At 37.3% G+C, this 20,834-nt stretch overlaps 1 long non-coding RNA gene across 2 annotated transcripts in view; it reads left to right on the top strand.

The window, feature by feature from the left end:
• Positions 1–20,834, top strand: part of LOC106734118 (uncharacterized) — a 116,486-nt gene that overhangs the window by 88,246 nt on the left and 7,406 nt on the right. Inside the window, exon 3 of one of the 2 annotated variants that reach the window (XR_001369861.2) lies at positions 4,484–4,573. The exons of the other annotated variant lie outside the window; for it this stretch is intronic. This is a non-coding gene — a long non-coding RNA (uncharacterized LOC106734118). Of the gene's footprint in view, positions 1–4,483; positions 4,574–20,834 lie in introns of those variants that run through there. 2 annotated transcript variants of the gene reach the window in all.

Below are 20,834 nucleotides of genomic sequence, written 5' to 3'. Positions count from 1 at the left end.
GGCTAGAATAGTACATGGTGCATAAAGGATATCTAATCATATTTAAGATATTAAGACATATTTGGGGACCTCTATGAAATGCATGAATACCATGCTGCCTATGTCTTTAACTCAGTACTTAGGTGTGTTGACCAAATGTTTTCACCTTTTCCTGATTTTATGTTTGATATCCAAATAAAACGACTCAAAACTATTTCTTACATAAACTATAGGAAACTCTGCCGTGAATTCTTCTGTGGATTCTTGGTAGGTGCTTAGATGTTCCATTCTTTGTCTACCACTTTTCATCCTGGGCAACAATAGATCCACTTCTCATTCTGGGAGTTTGTTTCTTCATTTACATTTTTGCTTCAGTTAACAAGTTTTGTGAGGTGTGGGTGCCCCGTTGCATGGGAGCACAAAGGCAGTGCGTGATGTAAAAGAACCTTGCAGAATGTTCATGCTATAACAAATGAGCATGCTTTGGGCTGTAAAGAGTGGAAAGTTGAGTACTGAGATGCTAATAATCCTTCCTAAAGGAGAAAAAAAATCTATCCAGTAAAATCAGCCAATACCCAAAGCTGGAGAATGTTTCCATTTCAGAACAACATGGTCATCAACACTCTCTTCTGGGGACTTGTGAAAATTTTAGCAGTGAAGGTTAGGGATTTGACTGAAGTTTTAACTGAATTTTAAAGGATAGTTAATCCTTCTAGGAAGTAACAAATTCAATGAAACATCATTGAAGTCCATCTAAACGTATCCAGAAAGAAAATTCATTAAGATATAACCATGCAAATACAGATTCACTTCTCAAAATGTTATCAGAGAAGGCATACAACTGCCAAGTCAAGATGAGGCAAATCCACCAAAGCCTGCACAGTTTTCTCTTGTCAGAAATTCCAGGCAAATGGGTACCAGCAGATAGCATAACAGTTATGTTGCTAGACTCCCATGTCAACCATGGTTCTAGTCCCAGACCCGGCAGCTTAAACTCATGCCAGGTGCGTGTGTATGCATGCCCAAAGTCCTAAAAGGAGAATGGAGGAGAAGAAGGGATTGCAGTGTGGTCATCTCCCTTGGGAGAGTGATTTCTCACTTTCTGTCTCTCTCTCTCTGTCTTTCCAGCAGATGCATATGCCCTATAGCAAAAACCTTTAAAAAAAAAAAAAAGAAATTCCAGGTAAACTACAAAATGAAAAAATGTACCATGTATTTTCTAAGAATTATTGTGCTTTAGCAAATACTGGAATTTGTTTTTATTTTGGTAACTAATTAAAAATACTATTACTTCAAGACTCTCCTAGCTTAAAAATGTAAAACAACAATAAAAGAAGAAAGCTTTGTAAAAAGAGTTAGGTTTGCTTGAAATTATCTTTTACAAAACAGGACAGTTGACATTGTTTTCAATTACTGGTCACAACAAGGTGGTTATGGTCATGTCTGTCAGTAGGTAAAAATACTGTGTTAAAGGCCAGCTCTTTAGATGGTTCTGGAACTAATTGAGTTATTTGGAATTTGCCTAGGTAGTTTATGTCATTTCTGTAATTCTTTATTATTTCTTTATTTAAAGAAGTCTGTGCCAAATGAGACATGCACTAGTACTAAATATTTATAAAATATTTATAAGTTCTCAAGAACCTTTTATATTTGTTAATCTCATGCTGACATGTCTTGATATTTCAATTTTAAGTGTCTCTGTGTGTCTGCATTTAGCAGTGCATGTGCATGTACATACATCTTAGGTTGAATACATGAATAGGAAAATCCCGGGAGGCCATCTTGTTTACAAGATAATATTTCAGTGAGATCTGGAAAACTCCATTTCTGCCCCCAATGCTCTTCTTCAACCACTAATTCTCAGAAGGACACTTTTGACGATTCATTGCTTTGGCTTCAGTGTTAGTCCTTTAAAATTCCCCCAAGAGAAGTGATGCCTATACTCACATTAGCCATTGAGTGCCTACGAGCCAATCTGTCAAAAACATTTAATTTCAAGGAGGTAAGTAGCTTATGAAGGCACTGGGCACCCAGGGGTCAAGGTTAGAGTTATCTTTGAAAGATGGAAGGTGGTAAAGGTCACAGAGAGAGGGGACTGGAAGCATCTAGGACTTGTAGTGCACATAGTTGGCCTTCTACATAACTCCAATGGGACATCAGTTAGGCACAATGAACCTGAAAAAGCTTTACATTTTTCCTCCATCCCCAACAGCTTCTCTGGTCTCTTAACCATAGAAAAAGGGGGAAGGTAAATATCTCTCTTGGAAGGATAATGAAGGAAATTGCCCTGGCCTGACTAAAAGAGGAACTAAAAGACAAACTGGAGGGAAAGGTCAGAGGTAGAAGAATGTCTTCTGTGTTTCCTAATGAAGATTGAGGCAAAATGGAAGGTAAGATGTGAGCTAATTCTCCAGCACAAGAGGCTAGGTATCCTTAGAACATGGAATGCAAAATATGTAGTCATCCAGTACCCATGCACAAATGAGACCCTGCATCAGACACAGTCCAGAGCCAGAGTGATACATATGAGGTCATACACCCACCCCCATGGATTGGAGAAGATAATGAGTGGGAGAAGAAGCAGCTTTTACAGGAGGTTGAACTGTGAAAATTAAAAGTGGGTTGGGGATACTTGAAGAATCTTTGATTGACCATGGAAAATAAAAATGGTACAATTATCCAGCATACTTGAGTGTTGAATGGATAAAAATTTAGGACAGTAATAATAGTTGCCAAAGGAAATAAACAATGTAGACTTTTGGGAATTGTGTCCATGCCATCATCTAGGTGCTCTAATGGGATGAATTCTTACATTTTTTAAAGGACTAACGCCGAAGCCATTTCCTTTTTTCAGAGGAAAATTCTAATGCTTTCTTGTCTTCCTCAATGGGTAGAAATAGTAAGTCAACCTTATATGAACTGTTTCTCTCCTTAACAAGATTTATAATTTTGTAAGATCATATGAGAGGCTCCTGTTTATGATGAATATATAGTAGCTTTAGTGACTATTCCATTATTATATCCAAAATATGAGTTTTTATGAAAATAATTAATATCCTTCAAGAAAATACTGCCAAAAGTTGAGAAACTTTTAGCTCTTTGGGACTTGTAACTCTGACGAGATTGGGCCTACAATATAATATTTGGGGTTGATACATATATTTTAGGTAAAAGCAAGATGGCAGCAATCTTCTGAATAGGCTTATTGATGGCGAACTCGGGCTCCCTATCTTTAATGGCTGTGGCTTGGGCATATGGTAGTGGGTGGCAATAAAAGTTATTTGAGATGTCACATTATACGAAATAATGACTTTTTAAAAAGGTGTGAATTGAAATGAAAAGTCTTCAACTCTGAAGTTTCAAGACAAGCTAGGCAATATAAATAATCAAAATATCATTTGGCCTCAGTCTGATTTCTAATTCTAAACAGCTTACACATTTCAAGTCAGGGTTACAGGAAAAACATTGATAGCTAAATAAACAGGGTGAGTACATGATTAATGTTTTAAAATAGTAAACACTTCACATTTGTAGCATTCCTTTAATAGATTGGTCTGGAGACCTTGTTTTTATTCCAACTTTGCAATCTGTGTTTTGTTTATTTATTCTCTTTATGTTGAATTCCTCTCTTTTAATTTACCTTTCACCTTAATTTACTCTAGGGGGCAAAGTGAAAATGTCTAAAATAAGTGAAAATTTAAAACAATTCAAAAATTTAAGACTGAGCAATAATCAACCCTAAGAACATAACTGCCTTATTCAACAGGATGAATTGTAAGCAATAAAAAGATACCATTAGTAGCTATTTTCTTTAGACTTTTAAGGACTCTAAATCTGCATTTTATATTTCTAACAAAGAAATGAAACCATTCAGGAAAATTTAGAGACTAATAATAGGTCATTTTTCTTTTTAAATTAGTAGTTTAGGAATGGAATAAAAATGTTAGGAGAGTGAGGTGCTATGACCAGAAATTTCCCCTTATGGTCTTGACCATTATGCGCACATGCATGCACATGTTGTGTGATATTTGACCATAGACACATTAGAAAAAATTATTTTTGCATTATATTTTAAAAATGATTTTTAGAGATCATAAAAGGGGATGTTCTAGAAATGATTGAGATAATCCTCAAACCCGGTTAGATATCAGTCATGCTTCAACTAGAGACCTTAATATACTTTTCATGGGGAGAGGCTTAAAAAGTCCTATTAAAAAGTCTTGATGGCCATGACTGGGTTGACAGAGGACATATTTTTAAAAACATTTGCCATGCCATCCTATAGGAGAAGGGTAGGAATGTATGATCTTGATAACTTGTTTAACATAGACACATATCCTGGTTACTTGAAATAATTTCTGTAGGCAGAAATTTAGATTCACTCAGTGAGCCAAGATGATTTTGTAACAGAAATATAGATAATTCTCACTCATGGGGGAATTATCCAATGTAAAGATGATTCAAACGTGGACGTTCTTTGAATCTCTCTGCTTTCTTTGTCCAGCGATACACATTCCTGGGATGATACTAAGGCATTGTCGTGTTGCTCATCGTCCACCTTGATCAATTTGGGAGATAGTCTGGAAAGTATCTATGCCGGTACAGCTTTTTATTATTTTCCTACTTAGTGTCATGGTTTCTGTATGACTAAAGTCAATTTCAGTTCTTGGAAATCAATATCCCCTGGGAAGATAGGTCCACTTTGGCCCTACACCAAGCTATCCTAAGTCTGTCACTTTCAAGCAAGAGCAGGATTCAGAAAGGACATTTGAGTTCTGGGTATTCCTTAGTGGAGAGTCCTTGTGATACATCCAGAAGTTGCTTGGTGAATAATTTGCATGGGGAATTATCTAGAAAATAAATTGACTGAACTGTTTGTCTGGGTTTAGTGTTACAACTTTCATTTCTCTAAGATTGTGACTGTTCTTTCATACTCCCATAGTCTGAGATACCTAGAGGATTATCATGAAGCAAAAACACGTAAAAGATATGAACACATTTTCCCACTCAACATCAGAAGGATATTGTGCCTGATTTCGTGTTTAGACACCTTGAAAAACCACTTATTATGCATGAATTCTAACATACAGTAGTTGGACAGAATGAGTATATCTCTAAATTGTTCTGAAAAACATGTTCTACTCTCCCTTTCATCCTCTTACGAGCATTTATTGAATGCCTATTTTAGGCAAATGTTCTGTAGACTACTAGTATGAATAATTCCTGGAGGATTTGACAGGTTTGGGTGAGTATAGACACGTAAAGACTAACCTATGAAGAGAAAGACAGAATGGAGTGAAATGAGGGTTCTAATGCTGAGGCAAATAAGAAGTTAGGAGCTGCAGAAGTAAGACTATTAGGAAAGATCCTATTAGGAAGGAGCAATTTGAAGAATGTACAAGATTTTTTTCATAGATATCTGTATCTATGTATCTATCCTCTATCTATAGATAGATATAGATATGAAAAAAGACAAAAAATTTTGAGTCAAATGAATAGTGCAAGTTTGTAATGTAGAGAAGGAAAATGGTATAGTTGAAGACAAATTTGAAATGTGATTTTGGATTGGATTGTTTAAGAATACCAAAATTCATTTAATGAATACTTTTGTAGTACTTAAAATGTGCCAGGCACTGTTCTAAGTATCCTATTCAGTTCTCACAGTAACCTTAAGAACTATAAGTGCTAATATTACCTTCATGCTACAGATGAAGAACCCAAGGTACACAAAGGTTAAGCAAACATCTAGGGTCATGGGGCCAGCTAGTGCCAGAGCTGGAACACTTACTCTGCTCTTCTGCTCCATTGCCTATGAGTGACTTGGCAAGATACAAGTATTAGAATGTTGCACCATGCTTTTTGTATATGAAGAGTCTTGGATAGCTTACTAAGAGATTAATGATCAAATTTGGGTGGTAGGAAGATCATTCTGGCGATAGAATTTATTAGGAAGCACAAACACTGCCAGAGATACTAAGCAGAAGATAGTTTATATTTGTTGAACCTATAGAGTTTAAAGTTGATGTACTGGTACATGTTGAATTTCCCCAGCTTTCATTTTGGATAAGAATTCAGGCGAAAGAGAGTAACTTCTATTTCACGGACTCGTATCCCTAACATCCCTTTCAGAATATCATGCCTTGCCCTTCTTCCTGCCTCCGTCTTCAGATACTTAAGAGATCACTAGGAGGGTCTGTTACATGGTCTTTTGAGCAAATCAGTCAGTTGTTAGTTTAGTGCTGTGTAATGGGACTATCTAAAATGACTGACATCTGAGTAAGACTGAAGAATTTTTGACTAATTTTAATGTAAATAGCCTCGAGTGACTAATGGTGCTATTGACAATGTACAAGATGAATTGGTGTTTCCTAAGCACTTCTGTCAGTTACAGTTTGTTTCATGGGGGATTTGGGAGAGAATACTCTTAGCTTGAGCATGGCAGTTACCTCCATGGGAGAATCCTATTCTCCAGCTACTACATTGTCACTGGGGACTGCTGACAACTTTTCCTAGAATTTACTCCTTCCTCTAGGAATGGCAGCTGCTCCTGACACTTCCCACAAGTTGCTGCTCTGGAAATGAGGAAGAAATATCTCCAAATAGTACAAATTGTGTCCCAGTATGCTGTGGAAATTTGGGGGAAACAACTCTTCTGATATTTATTTTTAGTTACTTAAAATTCCTTGCAAGCTCATTTAGCTTACATGTGGTTCAATCAGGATTCCAGTCCAGGTCTGGAGAATCCATGCCCAACCTCTTTATAGCAATCTGCCCTTTCGTTAAAAACCTGTTACAAACAGATAAAGGAATTTATTATTATGTCAAAGGTTTATGTGAACAATGTACTAATCTCAAATTTAAGACCACTGGAAGAGAAAAGGAATGAATATTTAAGAATAATTAGCAAGTTTCAAACAGTAGGTTAGTACATAATTATAAAATGTTGTATTTTATGAATTTGGATTTTATGCTTAAAATCAGTTTGGTATGCACAGGTATCAAAACATATAGTAGATAATGTTTGGAATGATCACAACCAAATTATCCCTTAGAACTAGTAGGAGTTGCTAAGGAATTATTCATAGTGCCTGAGATGCATACATTGTTTCTGTAATACACATGCAACTTAACTTCTAAAGTCTTTGGAACTGCAATGTTGTTATTGAAGTCAATATTATAGGGTCGGCACTGTGTTCACAATTAAATATGAAATGCAACTGCTTTCATAAAGCAATGACTAAGATTAGAAGATCATAGACAATCAGCAAAGTCAAAATATCACTCCCTCATCCGTCAGGAGCCTGATATTCAAAACATTTCAAAACAGTGCCTAATATTTTGCTAATTTCTTTCTTTAGTTATAAGTATGCTTATTTTTTAGAGTTAAGATCAGGAGGAATCCTGCAGGATCTCACAGCTAGTCTTTTTTTTTTTTTAGTAGTGGACATAGATTGAAATCCCTTTGCTTGAAAGGAAAAAGGAAAAGAATCTCTCTCTCATCAAAAAAAAAATCCTTTTATTTTTCTAAGTAAGCAAGTTTTAGTTATTTCATGTTATAATAACTTTGCAAATTTTGAATTTCAACTGGGATTATGTAGTTCATAGGGGGCAGGTAATTTGTTATATTCATTCTACCAGGATATATTAAAACTGATTATAGCATTCATTATCTTACTCTTTCTGTGTTTTCATCACATAGTCCAAACACATTAGCATCTAAGGCAACAATTGTATTTTCCAGTATCTATTGGTTAAGTAATGACTTTCAGATACTTTGAAAAATAATGGAATACCACACACACACTTTATTTTTCACCATGCCATTGACACTGTAAGTATATACATTTTTAATTACAAGCCATATACATTGCATCGTTATCTAATGTGGGAACTGCAACACTTAGAGGGAGAAACAAGAGTTTTTCTGCCTAACTAAATCTTATTTAATAAATGATATTACCTTTGGCCACCCTTTTGGTGTAGAGGCTTTTTATTTGACACGAGAACAAAAGAAAGTCTATGTCATCTGTAGTATATTCACTACTTCCTTCCACACCTAGTTGGGGTGGGTCCTGGCATATGAGGTCTAAAACTGAATTTATAGAAATCAAACTGTAGTTCCACCATTCCTTGATGTCCTCCCAGGTGAGCTCCTGGGCTTCATGCTCATACTTCTAAAGCAAGCAAACTTTAAGCTAATTACCTGCTAGTGTATTCTCCCTTGCTGAATTTTGGCAGGTTGCTTCTGTAAATTATGAAAAATAAATGTGAAATATGCAGATGTCTTTTGTTTGAAGCAGATGTTTGGTCTGTCTTGCCAGAATCCAATCAGCTGTTCCCCTGGGGGCCTTCCCTCTACAACATTATCCCAGAGCAGCTCAGAAACATGAAGGGGTGATCAGAGTCACACTTCACAGGCCTTTGAGAAAAATTCTGGACTTAGAGATCTTTGTTTAGTAGAATTTAAAAATAGATATATCCCAATCCCCAAGAATCAGTTTCTCTGTGGAAAAAAAGAAAAAAAAAAAAAACCCTGGATATAGAATAATCTTTTTCTGATGGCATTTGGCAGAAGTTTTTCTGCCTAACTAAATCTTATTTAATAAATGATATTACCTTTGGCCACCCTTTTGGTGTAGAGGCTTTTTATTTGACACGAGAACAAAAGAAAGTCTATGTCATCTGTAGTATATTCACTACTTCCTTCCACACCTAGTTGGGGTGGGTCCTGGCATATGAGGTCTAAAACTGAATTTATAGAAATCAAACTGTAGTTCCACCATTCCTTGATGTCCTCCCAGGTGAGCTCCTGGGCTTCATGCTCATACTTCTAAAGCAAGCAAACTTTAAGCTAATTACCTGCTAGTGTATTCTCCCTTGCTGAATTTTGGCAGGTTGCTTCTGTAAATTATGAAAAATAAATGTGAAATATGCAGATGTCTTTTGTTTGAAGCAGATGTTTGGTCTGTCTTGCCAGAATCCAATCAGCTGTTCCCCTGGGGGCCTTCCCTCTACAACATTATCCCAGAGCAGCTCAGAAACATGAAGGGGTGATCAGAGTCACACTTCACAGGCCTTTGAGAAAAATTCTGGACTTAGAGATCTTTGTTTAGTAGAATTTAAAAATAGATATATCCCAATCCCCAAGAATCAGTTTCTCTGTGGAAAAAAAGAAAAAAAAAAAAAAACCCTGGATATAGAATAATCTTTTTCTGATGGCATTTGGCAGAACTGAGAAACGAGTGGGCTTGATGCTGCCATGGTAATGTTGGGGGCCCACGTTTTCTTCTGCCATCTCAATGATGTTTGGTAATACCTGAGGCTCTTACAGTCACAGCCTTGCTGCTAGTGCTACTCACATCATGGTCTACTGTGTCCTCACAGCAAAAATCTCACTGTAGACAGCAGATTCTACAACTCTGTCTCTGCAGCAAGCACATACATCTTAGGGGGGAAAAAACTAAAAACAAACAAACAAAATAAATAAAATAAAATGAAAAGTAAGTGACTAATAGACTGCTAAGTGGAAGATTGAGTTTACAAAGTCATACAGAATAATTCAGTGGAAAAATTCCCTCTATTGTTGTATAATTAGATGACAGAAAAATTAAAATCTGTAGGGTCGAATGTACTATTTTGAAGATGAAATCACTCTACTTGCTGATTCACTGATTCTATCTTATAAGGCTCTAGTTTTACTATGAAATCTGGGTAAAGAAGATTTAATAAGAAAAAAATATTTGCATATGCATTATATATATTTAAATAAATAACTCTGCAGGCAGCATTAGTAAAGACTTTGGATTATCACAGCTGTCAATCAGCTTCTGCTCTCATTTGTGTTAAGCAAAAAATAGAAGTCTGTTGTAGTATACTTCAGGCTCCATGGAGGAAAAAGTATAGAGCTGGCCAACATTGAGATTGTATGTGATAAGTATCTTACATGACTACTTTAACCCACAAGGTGAAAATAGGCACTAAGTCCAGACTTTGCTAACTTCTAATATGTGACTTTGGGCAAGTAATTTAACTGCCTGTGGTCTTAGTTTTCTCACCATCATAACACCAACTGCAGAGAATTTGTTTAGTGAGACAAACTAACAATGGGTCGTTGGGAAATCATGACGTATTTTTTCTATGTAAAAATGACTTTTCAGATGACTGAATACCTAGATACCTAAGTCTGTCTGACAGATTACTGAGCCAAATGTAATAAGCAAGAGCTAATTCTGTAACTTTCCTATCACTTTCTATGACTGATAAATGAGAATTTATCTTAGACATGTTCGTGTTAATGTATTTATTTATTTACTTTTATCCAATGCACGACTTTCACATGGCAAGATGAACACATCTCCCTACTTCTGTCTACAGTAGAAATGAGGGAGTATCCCCTTGCCAATTGAGCTTCATTATAGATAGCACATATGATGCTATGTATTTACAATTGCCCACTGACTTACTTTGCCTGAGTACCAACTTTGTTTCTTTAACTTTCTTTCATGAGTCACATTTCCAACACTGTTTCTCTCTTCTGATTCTACTTGAAAACTCCAAGTTCTTCTGTAAATGTGAAGTTTTATAGTATTTTGAGGATCAGAATGATACGAATATGAGAAACATTACAGTTAGCTAATATTTATTAAACATTAACTATGTGCTGAGTACCCAAAATATCGAGTATGAACAATATAGACAAGGACTCCTTTCTAATGGATCATTCCTTTTATTGGATGGAATAATATATATAATTAAGTAGGAAATATAGCCTCTGTACCTGAAGCCACTATTCACGCCTTCCAGAACCACAGAGTATGGCTTTTGCTTTAGCTACACCATTACGATATATGTGCACTTTATTTCTATCCCCTAGGAACTTCTGTGCTTTTCAGCAATATGTTTACCACATGCATAAGACCAATACAGCTAGTTAAAAGTGAATATTTTAATCATATGGTAGATTATTATTTTTTCTGACACCAAGTAAAATTAATTAGTTACTTTGACAATGTATAGACACAATCTTACTACACTTTTATTTTGCAAAGCACTTTCTTAGCAGCATTGGAAAAAATCTGTCTTCCGACTCTATTCATCAAGTCACCTAAGATAAAGGAATATGAGGAGGAGTGACATAAAAGTAAAAGAAATAAAAGATAGATATGGCCTGCAGCCTCTGAGTTGTTAACATTAAATTGATGACATAAAATCTACAGACTGAAAACAATAATAACTTAAGGTGTTAAAAATAGCACTTTTGCATAATTCATCTAATACTTATGTTTATAAAAATGAATAGGTAATAGTGTTCATCTTATATACTGTTGTTTGAGTGATTAAACAATATAGGTATGCAAGAATTTTATAAACTTGGAGAAATTTGCAATTATTAGGTGACAGATTGCCAACTCTATGAAGCACAAAGGTAAATTTTATTTATTCTTGACATAAGAATATGAGACACTAAGTCTCAAATTGAATAATATATCTAAGCCCATACAAGTAATAAACTAGGTCTTCCCACTCCAAACTGAAAATGTTCACCACTATGTTTGTCTAACTTTCAAATGAATAATTAAAAGCGACATAACAATAAGATCATATTAATGAAATACCGACTTGATAAATAAGTAGTTGAGAAATATGAAGAAGGCACTTGTAGTTTTCAGGAAGGCTTTGTGGAAAGGCTATGTTTTGAAGGAGATAGCAACTAATTCTTTAAAGTTCATTTTATTTATGATAGAGAGTGCATGTGAGAGAGAGCAAGAGGGAGAGAGAGAGAGAGAGAGAGAGAGAGAGAGAAAGAGAAGCAGGTATCACCAGGGTTTTGTCATGCCACAATCCTCTTCTCCTAGCCCTCTAGCTTGCTGGCATCCTGGGCACAAGCACACCTGGTGTGTTCCCGATCGCCTGGGGATCTGAACCCACAGTCAGCCATTTGGCTTCCAGAACTACCATTCAGTATGCTACTGCTTGTGCCACTGAGGCTGGGACTAAATTTACGTATGCATTATCCTGTATGTAATGCACATGTTGTAATCATCCCTAATTCATCTTTGTTTCTGTTTAGGGTTATAATTCAAAATAACCTTTCCAACTTTGAAGGCATTTGCCCAGTGTTCCTGCATTTGTTCTCTTCCAAGGACCGATTCTCATGTCCTGAGGAGGTGTACCCAGACTGAGGCAGCCTCACATGAACCAGAGATAGGGACACAGCTGACAGCAGATTTCCCGTCCACCACTTTAGGGGGAGTTCAAATGGCAACCTAGAGCAAAACGATATAATGAACCCAGACCAAGCCTTTGAGAAACTCAAATTTCAATTTCCTGGCTATTTTTTATTACAATTTTTTCTAGGAAAAAAATGAGAATTCTAAAGTAGACTTGTTATATCAATAACAATAATAATATAATAATTCTTTGTAGATCTACATGCAGAGTTAAAGGGAATATATTTTAAAGACATCACTAAAGCATTTATCTAGCTCTAATGGCCTCATCAAAGAATATTATTTTTTAAAAAAGCAGCCTCATAAAGATGTATGAATATATAGACTATGATTATTCAAAAAAATTGTACAAATCAAAATAAATTTGCCAGAGCAATTTAAAATAATTAACCTTTGACAAACCTCCCTCTCTGGTAATGGAATAGTAACTATATGAATAAAAGATAAGTCGTGACATTCAATGAATTACAATATTCATCCCATAAATTACTTGATATAATAGCTCTATAGTCTACATTTTTATAACACTGAAATGTCCCAAACACTAAAGAATCCATTCATTTCCAGTGTGTGGTTTGCAGATAGGTTGGGCAATTTCTTTTGCTTTCTTCAGCTGTCCTTCACTTAAGTCTTTGTTTTTCTCCCAAAATGTACCTTCTGTCAGCCTGTCAACCATTTCGGCAGTACATACACCTGGTAGAATTGAGGCTTGTGCTTACCAATTTGCGTAGCTCATGAAAATGAGTGTTAACTTGATTTGCATTGCCGATGGGGTGGTTATTGGCCTGCATTGCCATCTGGCTGATTGCCCCTTTAAGGAGCCGGTGGCCCAGTCATTTGCACAGAACATAGATCCTTTGGACAACTTGCTGCTCTCCCTGCTTCTGTCTCCGCTGCCCTGGAATAAAAGAACAGCAGTAATCTGCTCTGCCATAGTGAACTGAAGTCATCTGTGACCACATAAACTTGCTTAGTGGTAACAGAACCTTTGATCTTCTTCTTCTTCTTCTTCTTCTTCTTCTTTATACTAACTAGGAGGTGTTTGTCAGCATACACAAGCTTTAGGGTGGCCGATGGATGTAAAATGCCCAGAGATTTTTAGTCCAAAAAGTGTTGTGGTTTTAAACAAAGAATGGAAATTTATGGCAAGAGGATGTCTCCTGAGAAATGGATGCTTCCCTATCTACTCATTTTGCCTATTGAATACAAGATTTGCTAATCACCTGGGGGGGGGGGGACCAGTTGGTTTTCTTCAACTCTTCCAAAACATTTGCTAAAGTGAACAAAATGGACCATGAAGAGAGCACTAGCTTCCCACTCAATGTATGTTGTCTCCCCAGTGTCTTTCTAATGCCTCTACATCACAGCAGAAGATGTCTACACTAACACATCATTTAAAATTTCTTTATCTTTGCCCTCTTAATCATGGTCTGCAATCAGTCATATCATAGACACATTTACTAAGCACATACTATGTATCAGATATTGAGTAAAATCCTACAATATCTTTTATTCTTTCCATAACTCAAGGGCAAGTTCTGGTGTTATTTCCATTTTTCATAAAGAAATGGAAGCTTAGTATCTCAGGAATTTGCTTAATGTAACTTTGCTCTTTCAGCTATTATGCTGGGCTTCCCCAGATAAACTGTGCCCTCTGTTCAAACTCAGAACCTCTTGACAGAAAAGGGTTATCTTTGGACCTAACTCAGTGCCATCAAGCTGGAATTACAGCTGGATTGCCTGAATTGAAGCTAGAATTGCAGCTGCAATTGCTGAATTGCAGTCACAGCTCCAGAGCCCTGGTGCATTTGGCTCCCCTTTAACCTCAGAATTATGGAAGCAAATGGGTAAGTTCCTGCTAATTCCAGATCTCCCACTCAGTCCTAAGTGACTGAATCACTCTGGAACAACTGATCCACGATGTTTGTTGCTGTGCAGTCTTTCATACAAGGTCCTGATTTAAACCAAATGCTTTGTTTTGCTGTCCTTTTTTGTGAAAGATCAGATGTACAAACAGGATGTGTTGGTGGAAAATGAAAGAGGTCACTAATTTACAGCCAAACTATCGCTTCTTAGTTTGGGGACCTTACAAGTCTCTGGTTTATATAGTTGGATATACTTTTTATTTCTATTGAAAAAAAACTAGAATAATTTTTCTTCTTCTTTGCCCCTTCCCCCTTTATTTTTTGAGAGAGAGATTTTTGCTATGGTGTACATGTGCTTGTTGGAGAGACAGAGAGACAAAAAGTGAGAAATCAGTCCACAGAGGGGATGGCCATTGGAGCAATCCCTTCTCTTCCATTCTCCTATCAGGATCCTGGGCACACATGCACACATGAGTTTCAAGCCACTGGGTCCATGATCCGCTATGTGGGAGTTTAGGGATCTAACCGCTATGCCTCTGGTGGCCCCTTTGAATCCCTTTTTAAAAATTCTTTTTTGAAGGTCAAATTTTATGAACCACTAACTAAGTTAAGATTATTTGGATGATCATGAATTAGATGAGGATAGAGGACACACAAATCAGGGGAAGGCTCACCTATTGACCTATCAGCTATAAATGATTTTCATTGGCCATCTGTTAACATCACATGGAAAAGGTTCTGCAAAAATCCTTGCAGGAAAAGCTACTCTTTTCCAGTTATCTCCTTTTACTGTTGAGAAAGCTGAATTTCAGAGTTATTAAGAACATTGTTCAGTTTTGCATAGCAATTGGTAGCAGAGTCTAAAGTCTTCTCTTTTGTCTTGGTTAAGCATCCATTCAACACATATTATTATGCATCTGCTGTACACCAGCAACCAAGTAAATTACATCTTTTATTTACCCAATCTTTGATTTTAGTAAAGAAAAAAGAAATGTCTTAAAATGATGGGAGAAAATGCTGTTTCATCTTTCATCTGTTAGGCATTTGGCTTTTTCCTTAGCTTGTTTGCTTGCTCTTTCTTTCTTTCTTTCTTTCTTTCTTTCTTTCTTTCTTTCTTTCTTTCTTTCTTTCTTTCTCTCTCTCTCTCTCTCTCTCTCTCTCTCTCTTTCTCTCTCTCTCTCTCTCTCTCTCTCTCTCTCTCTCTTTCTTTCTTTCTTTCTTTCTTTCTTTCTTTCTTTCTTTCTGTCTTTCTTTCTCTCTTTCTTTCTTTATCTTTCTTTTTAAGGTTTTTTCCATAGGGCACGCGTGCTCACCAGAGAGATACAGAGAAAGACAGTCAGAGAGAAAGTGAGAAATCACTCCTCCCAAGGTGGATGGTCACACCACAATCCCTTCTCCTCCATTCTCCCTCTGGGATTTTGGGCACATGTGCACACAACATGATTTTAAAGCTTCCAGATCCAAGACTTGAACCCTGGTAAGCTATGTTCGAGTCTAGTGCCTTAGCCACTATGTCACCTCCTGGCTCCTTTTCTTAGTTTTTTAAGTTCAGTGTTTTCTTTGTAGTAACCTACAAGGCATTACACTAGGCCTGAAGTAGAAAGAACGCTTCAGGCTGCAGTGTTAAGAAGACAATTGTGTAAAGCAAATGTCCTTCCAATTTTTATGAGAAATTTCTACTTTACATCTCCTTTTCCTTGTTGATTTTTAATCTTTAAAGAAGGTTAAGTGAGGCCAAAAGTGAAATTTCTATTACAGTGACATTTGATCATTTTCACTGTGACTCATAGTAAAAAATATGTTTTATATCATAACCAAGCATATGTACTATACACACATGTTACATATATATGTACATGCATATGCATATAGATATAACTGAAACATGAAAAGTTTCATAAAATAGTGCTTGTATGATACAATAAAAACAAGGGCCAGCCTTGGTGGTGCACTGGTAATGCAACACTCCATGAGGCTAAACCCACAGGAGAAAGTCTCCCTATGTATGCCAGGTATATAAAGCATGTACTCTTGATCTGGATTGGCTGAGACTGTGGGTGGATTGTGGCATGAAGATCCTATTGGGGGTGCCTCCCTATCTCTTTATCGCTCTCTCTCTCTCATGGAAGGAATAAACCATCTGTTTTAAAGAGACAAAGTTTACATCAAATATGATTTTTTTAAAAGATTTTAAATGTATTTTATGGATGAGAGAGCGAGAGATCGACAGAGATGTAGCACCCTCTACAGGATCTTGATACTGAAATATGCTCCCAGATTCAGCCAGCCAGGATCGTGGGCACATAAATGCCTGGCATGTGCAGGTGGTGTCTAGACCCTAACCAGTAACTTCTCATGTGGGCCAGCCTCACAAAGCATCACATTTATCACTGCACCACCATCCACCCCTCTCAGATGTGATCTTGTTAATATTTAAATACTATATGATGTGTTCCCATGACTGTTCTATTGTATTTTTTTCAAAAAGCAAATCAAAACTCAACAAATTAACCAAAGCAACTGGGCAAATGTTTCAATCCCCTATTTAAAATACAGAAAGGTGAGGGACCAGCAGTTAGCGTAATGGCTATGTCGCTGGACTCCCACGTAGTCGACTGTGGTTCGCGTCCCGGACCCGGTGGCTTAAAACTCACGCAGGGCGCATATGTGTGTGTGCCCAAGATCCCGAGAGGAGAATGGAGGAGAAGGGATTGTGTCGTGGCCATCCCTTCTGGGGGGTGATTTCTTGCTTTCTGTCTCTCTGTCTCTCTCTGTCTGTCTGGCAAGCGTACGTGTCCTATGGCAAAAACCTCTTCAAAAAAAAAATACATATATATACAGAAAGGTGAGTGACCAGTGCATGTTGTTTGGTTTAGGTCTTGATCTCCCACTTAGTGGTTTACCGTTCAAATGTAAGGTACAATGGGAAAGCTACCCTTAATTTTTTCTGTTTCTTTTTACCCTTCAGATTTCCTGAAATCTAATTGTGTGAGTAATCTGGAACAATGGTTCAACCTCTCTGAACCTTCATCTCACATGTCAAATGAGAGAGTAAATCTATATATCTCTCATGATGCCTTCTAGCTTCAAAGATCTGTGATTCCTCAATGTTTTTTATGTGATATCTAGGGTACTCGTGAACACAAAGTCCCTTCAAATGTATTCTGTGCATAAACCACACATTTTTCAGAACCACAAGTGTATTCCTCTTGGTTTCTCTAACATGTTGACAGATGTTAAGTGAGCATTGTCAAATGCTTAGTTTTTACATTTGCATTCAGACCTGTTGTTTTGAAAGGGCATTTTTTATAACGTAAAGGTTGTGTTATTACTGTTCTTGAAATTCTCCTAGTTCTGTGGCAGATTTCATTAGCTTAAGCACTGTATTCTTATGTGCACTTTGGTTTTTGGGAGGCTTAGCCATTGTTGGACTTAGGGCATCCCAGGGAGAAAGTGGTCTAGTTTTCATTGCCATAATACTGCAACTGCAGCGCCTGTATTTGTGCAGGGGAGTTACGATGGCAGCAATGCCAGCACAAATATTGTACACATTTCTCAAAGGCGCAGAGATGGTATTTGGGCTAAATTTAGTAAAAATAATCTGGGAAATGGCCTGAAGTGAAACCACCTTTATTGATTATGTAACTCAGTTGCCAAAAAAGTGAATTGCTTTTGTATTTTTCTCCATATAGAGGTGGGTGAACATGTGAGTTTTGGGGTTAGTAAAACAAGTGAATCAAGTGAAAGAGAGCATTCAGGGATGTGGAGAGCATGTGGATTATGTATAGAGAGTTCAGCAATCAGTGGGGGCTTAGAAAATCTTCATCCTATCAGTTCAAAAGCAGCCGAGTTCAAATTTTTGTTAAACTGATTTTATATAGAACAAAGGCAATGTGTTCATTTACATTTACAGTGAGAAATACCTTTGCCATATGGTCTGGAATATTTACATGAGTGCGACCTGTGTATACTCTCACTGTTGGCAGCCGGCACAAGAAGGCAAATGATAACCAGCAGGTTGCTAGGTGAGCTCAGAATTCCAACAAGGGGCATCGGTTTCCTGGGTAGAATATTTAATGCCGTTGGGCTAAGATGGCTCATGTGTCCATCTCAAAAAAAAAAAAAAAAAGAAAAAAGAAATTGAAATTGAAATGCTCATGGCCCATTGGCCTACGCCTCCCTTTTCTCTAGATTGCTGTCGGATGCTGGGAACAATATCATCTACTCTGTGCTGCTGTGAAGGGTAAAGGTGATACACACCTCCCAGTGTCTGGCACATTATAAAAAAAACTTCGTAAAATGGTAGCTATTTTAACCTTAGTGACTGGACTTGGTATTTCATCAAGTACCTCCCTCCCCGACTTCACTTCTGAATGAGATTTTATTTCTGTTTTCTGTCACATGGGTCATGTAATTGTAGAACTTGATAGAAATTTGGAAAATTCAGAAAAGCATACACAGAAAGATAAACTAATAGCCATAATCCTACCACGCAGAGAATAAAAAGCTCTTACTGACATTTTGGCATGTAGTCTTCTCCTAACTGGGACTCAGTTTGAAATATACTTTCTAAGATTGAAGGACAGAATTTGAGGCCAACAGAAGCAACTCTATGTTCAACCTTTTTGTACACTATGACCTAGTTCATCTGCCCTACCTCACAGTTTTTCATAATTCAATTCTCCCTTGTTCATCTCTGGCTGAGGGGGAAAAAAGTGAGAGAGAAAAATCTCTGGATTGAGTCTTCAGGTCACACTGAACCTGATGGATAAGTAGCAGGCCAGAAGTACTCTGTGAAGGGAAAGCCTGGTATTGTTATTTGCAATGAAACTTCTGATAGCTAAGATTTCTGGTCTGTAGAACTAGGAAGGAGGTGGGAGAGGAGTTGGGGGAGGGTAGCTAGAGGTGGGAAATGGAAAAGAGGACAAGGGAGGTGTTTAGCTTTCATTTGCAAGCATGATACCCGCTGCTTTGTTTATGGATTTGATGCTATTCATACAGTCTTTGCAATATTAATTTTTAATTTATGATGCTCATTAGGAGACACTTAAAACAGAACAATTATCATTTATCTTGATATATTATTTACTAGGACTGACTGTCATGATTAGGGGCCCATGATTAGTGAGAGGGGGCTCAAGAAGAGTTTCTAAAAGGTGCTGGGGTAAAAGGACAGGAGCTTAGAAAGCAGTTGTCAAAACCCAAGGCCCAAAGTTCTGATGTCGAAGCAAAAGCCACACAATCCCTAATCAAGACTCAGGAGGCCCCCTCCAAGACAAGCCTGGAATAGTACTTAATGAACCTGCAGGATCATATTAATGAGACTCTCTGTTAGGCCACCAGCTCATCAATTATTCATCCAGCTGCATTCCTCATACTTTGCTATCTTCCTCCTCTTTTTGCATTGGTGTGATTACTTTTTTTAACCCTCAATTTTCTTACCTGGAGTGTAAACAAAGCCTTCTGTTCCATAATTCTCTTTTCGTCTGCTCAAACACTATCTCTTCTCAATATCCAACCGAGATATCAAACATGATTATTAGAATTCTGCTACGGGGAAGTCTCACTTCTGAGAGTATCAGAGAATTAGAGCACCCCTGACTTTGCACTTCTCTAATATCCTGGGTCTATCTTTGCATTGTATTTATTTTATTACCTGTGTTATAATGATTGATTTATATCTGACTCTCCTTATTAGACTGTGAATTCCCATAGAATGCCTGCTACATAACAGATGCTCACTAAATGAGTAGATGAATGAATGAGTGAATGTGGGTACTTAGTCATGACTAACATTGAGCCTTGTCTTTCTAGTAAAGAAGATTATGAGGTGGGGGCATGCACATCTCAGAGGAAACTAAATGAAACAGAATAAAGCAAAAATCTGAATTCACAGTCTGTATCATGCGGCCAAAGATATGTCTGAAGGACTGATGGCATAATACCAAAGTCTGGGCCAGTTAGTGTGGTGGTTAAGATGGCTGGATTCCACATGGCCAACTGCATGATTTGAGTCCCAGACCCTGTGGCTCAAGAAAATACCCTGGACACATGTATTTGTGTGCCCAGAATCTTGAAAGAATGGCCATGCTCCCAGGTGGTGCTTTGTCACTTTCCCTATCTCTTTCTATTTCTCTGATGGGCCCATGTACCCTCTAGAAAAAATTTAAAAAGAAAAAAATGTAAAAACCTAAAAAAACAAAACAAAAATCCTAAAAATCTTTATAACATGGCTAGTAAATAATCCAAAAATCTATGTATTCTACGTATGCTTATTTATTTATTCTTTTTCTTTTTCAGAAGTTGCTTATCATAATAATTTTAGGGGAAAAATTGTCTTTTATATAAGTGAAAGGAGAATTTCAGTAAATTTTCTGAATGAAGACAAATCAACTTTTGGGTGAGTGAGCTTTGGAGTGGACTTAAACCAAGTCTGTTCTTTGGTCCATTCACTCAAGATCAACAAGATGACCAAGGAAGCTAGTTTCTATTCTTCATAAATTGCAGTGCTAGGGAACCAGCAGTTAGCGTAATGGCTATGTCGCTGGACTCCCACGTAGTCAACTGCGGTTCACGTCCCGGACCCGGTGGCTTAAAACTCATGCCGAGGGCGTGTGCATGCGTGCCCAAGATCCTGAGAGGAGAATGGAGGAGAAGGGATTTCAGCATGACCATACCCCCCCGGGGGGGGTGATTTCTCGCTTTCTGTCTCTATGTCTATCCCCCCCGGGGGGGGGGGGGTTTCTCGCTTTCTGTCTCT

Source organism: Tupaia chinensis, unplaced genomic scaffold (assembly GCF_000334495.1).
Source record: "Tupaia chinensis unplaced genomic scaffold, TupChi_1.0 Scaffold148723_1, whole genome shotgun sequence".
Taxonomy (NCBI): domain Eukaryota; kingdom Metazoa; phylum Chordata; class Mammalia; order Scandentia; family Tupaiidae; genus Tupaia; species Tupaia belangeri.
Note: the sequence above shows the minus strand (reverse complement) of the source record. Positions and strands in the feature narration are given on the sequence as shown.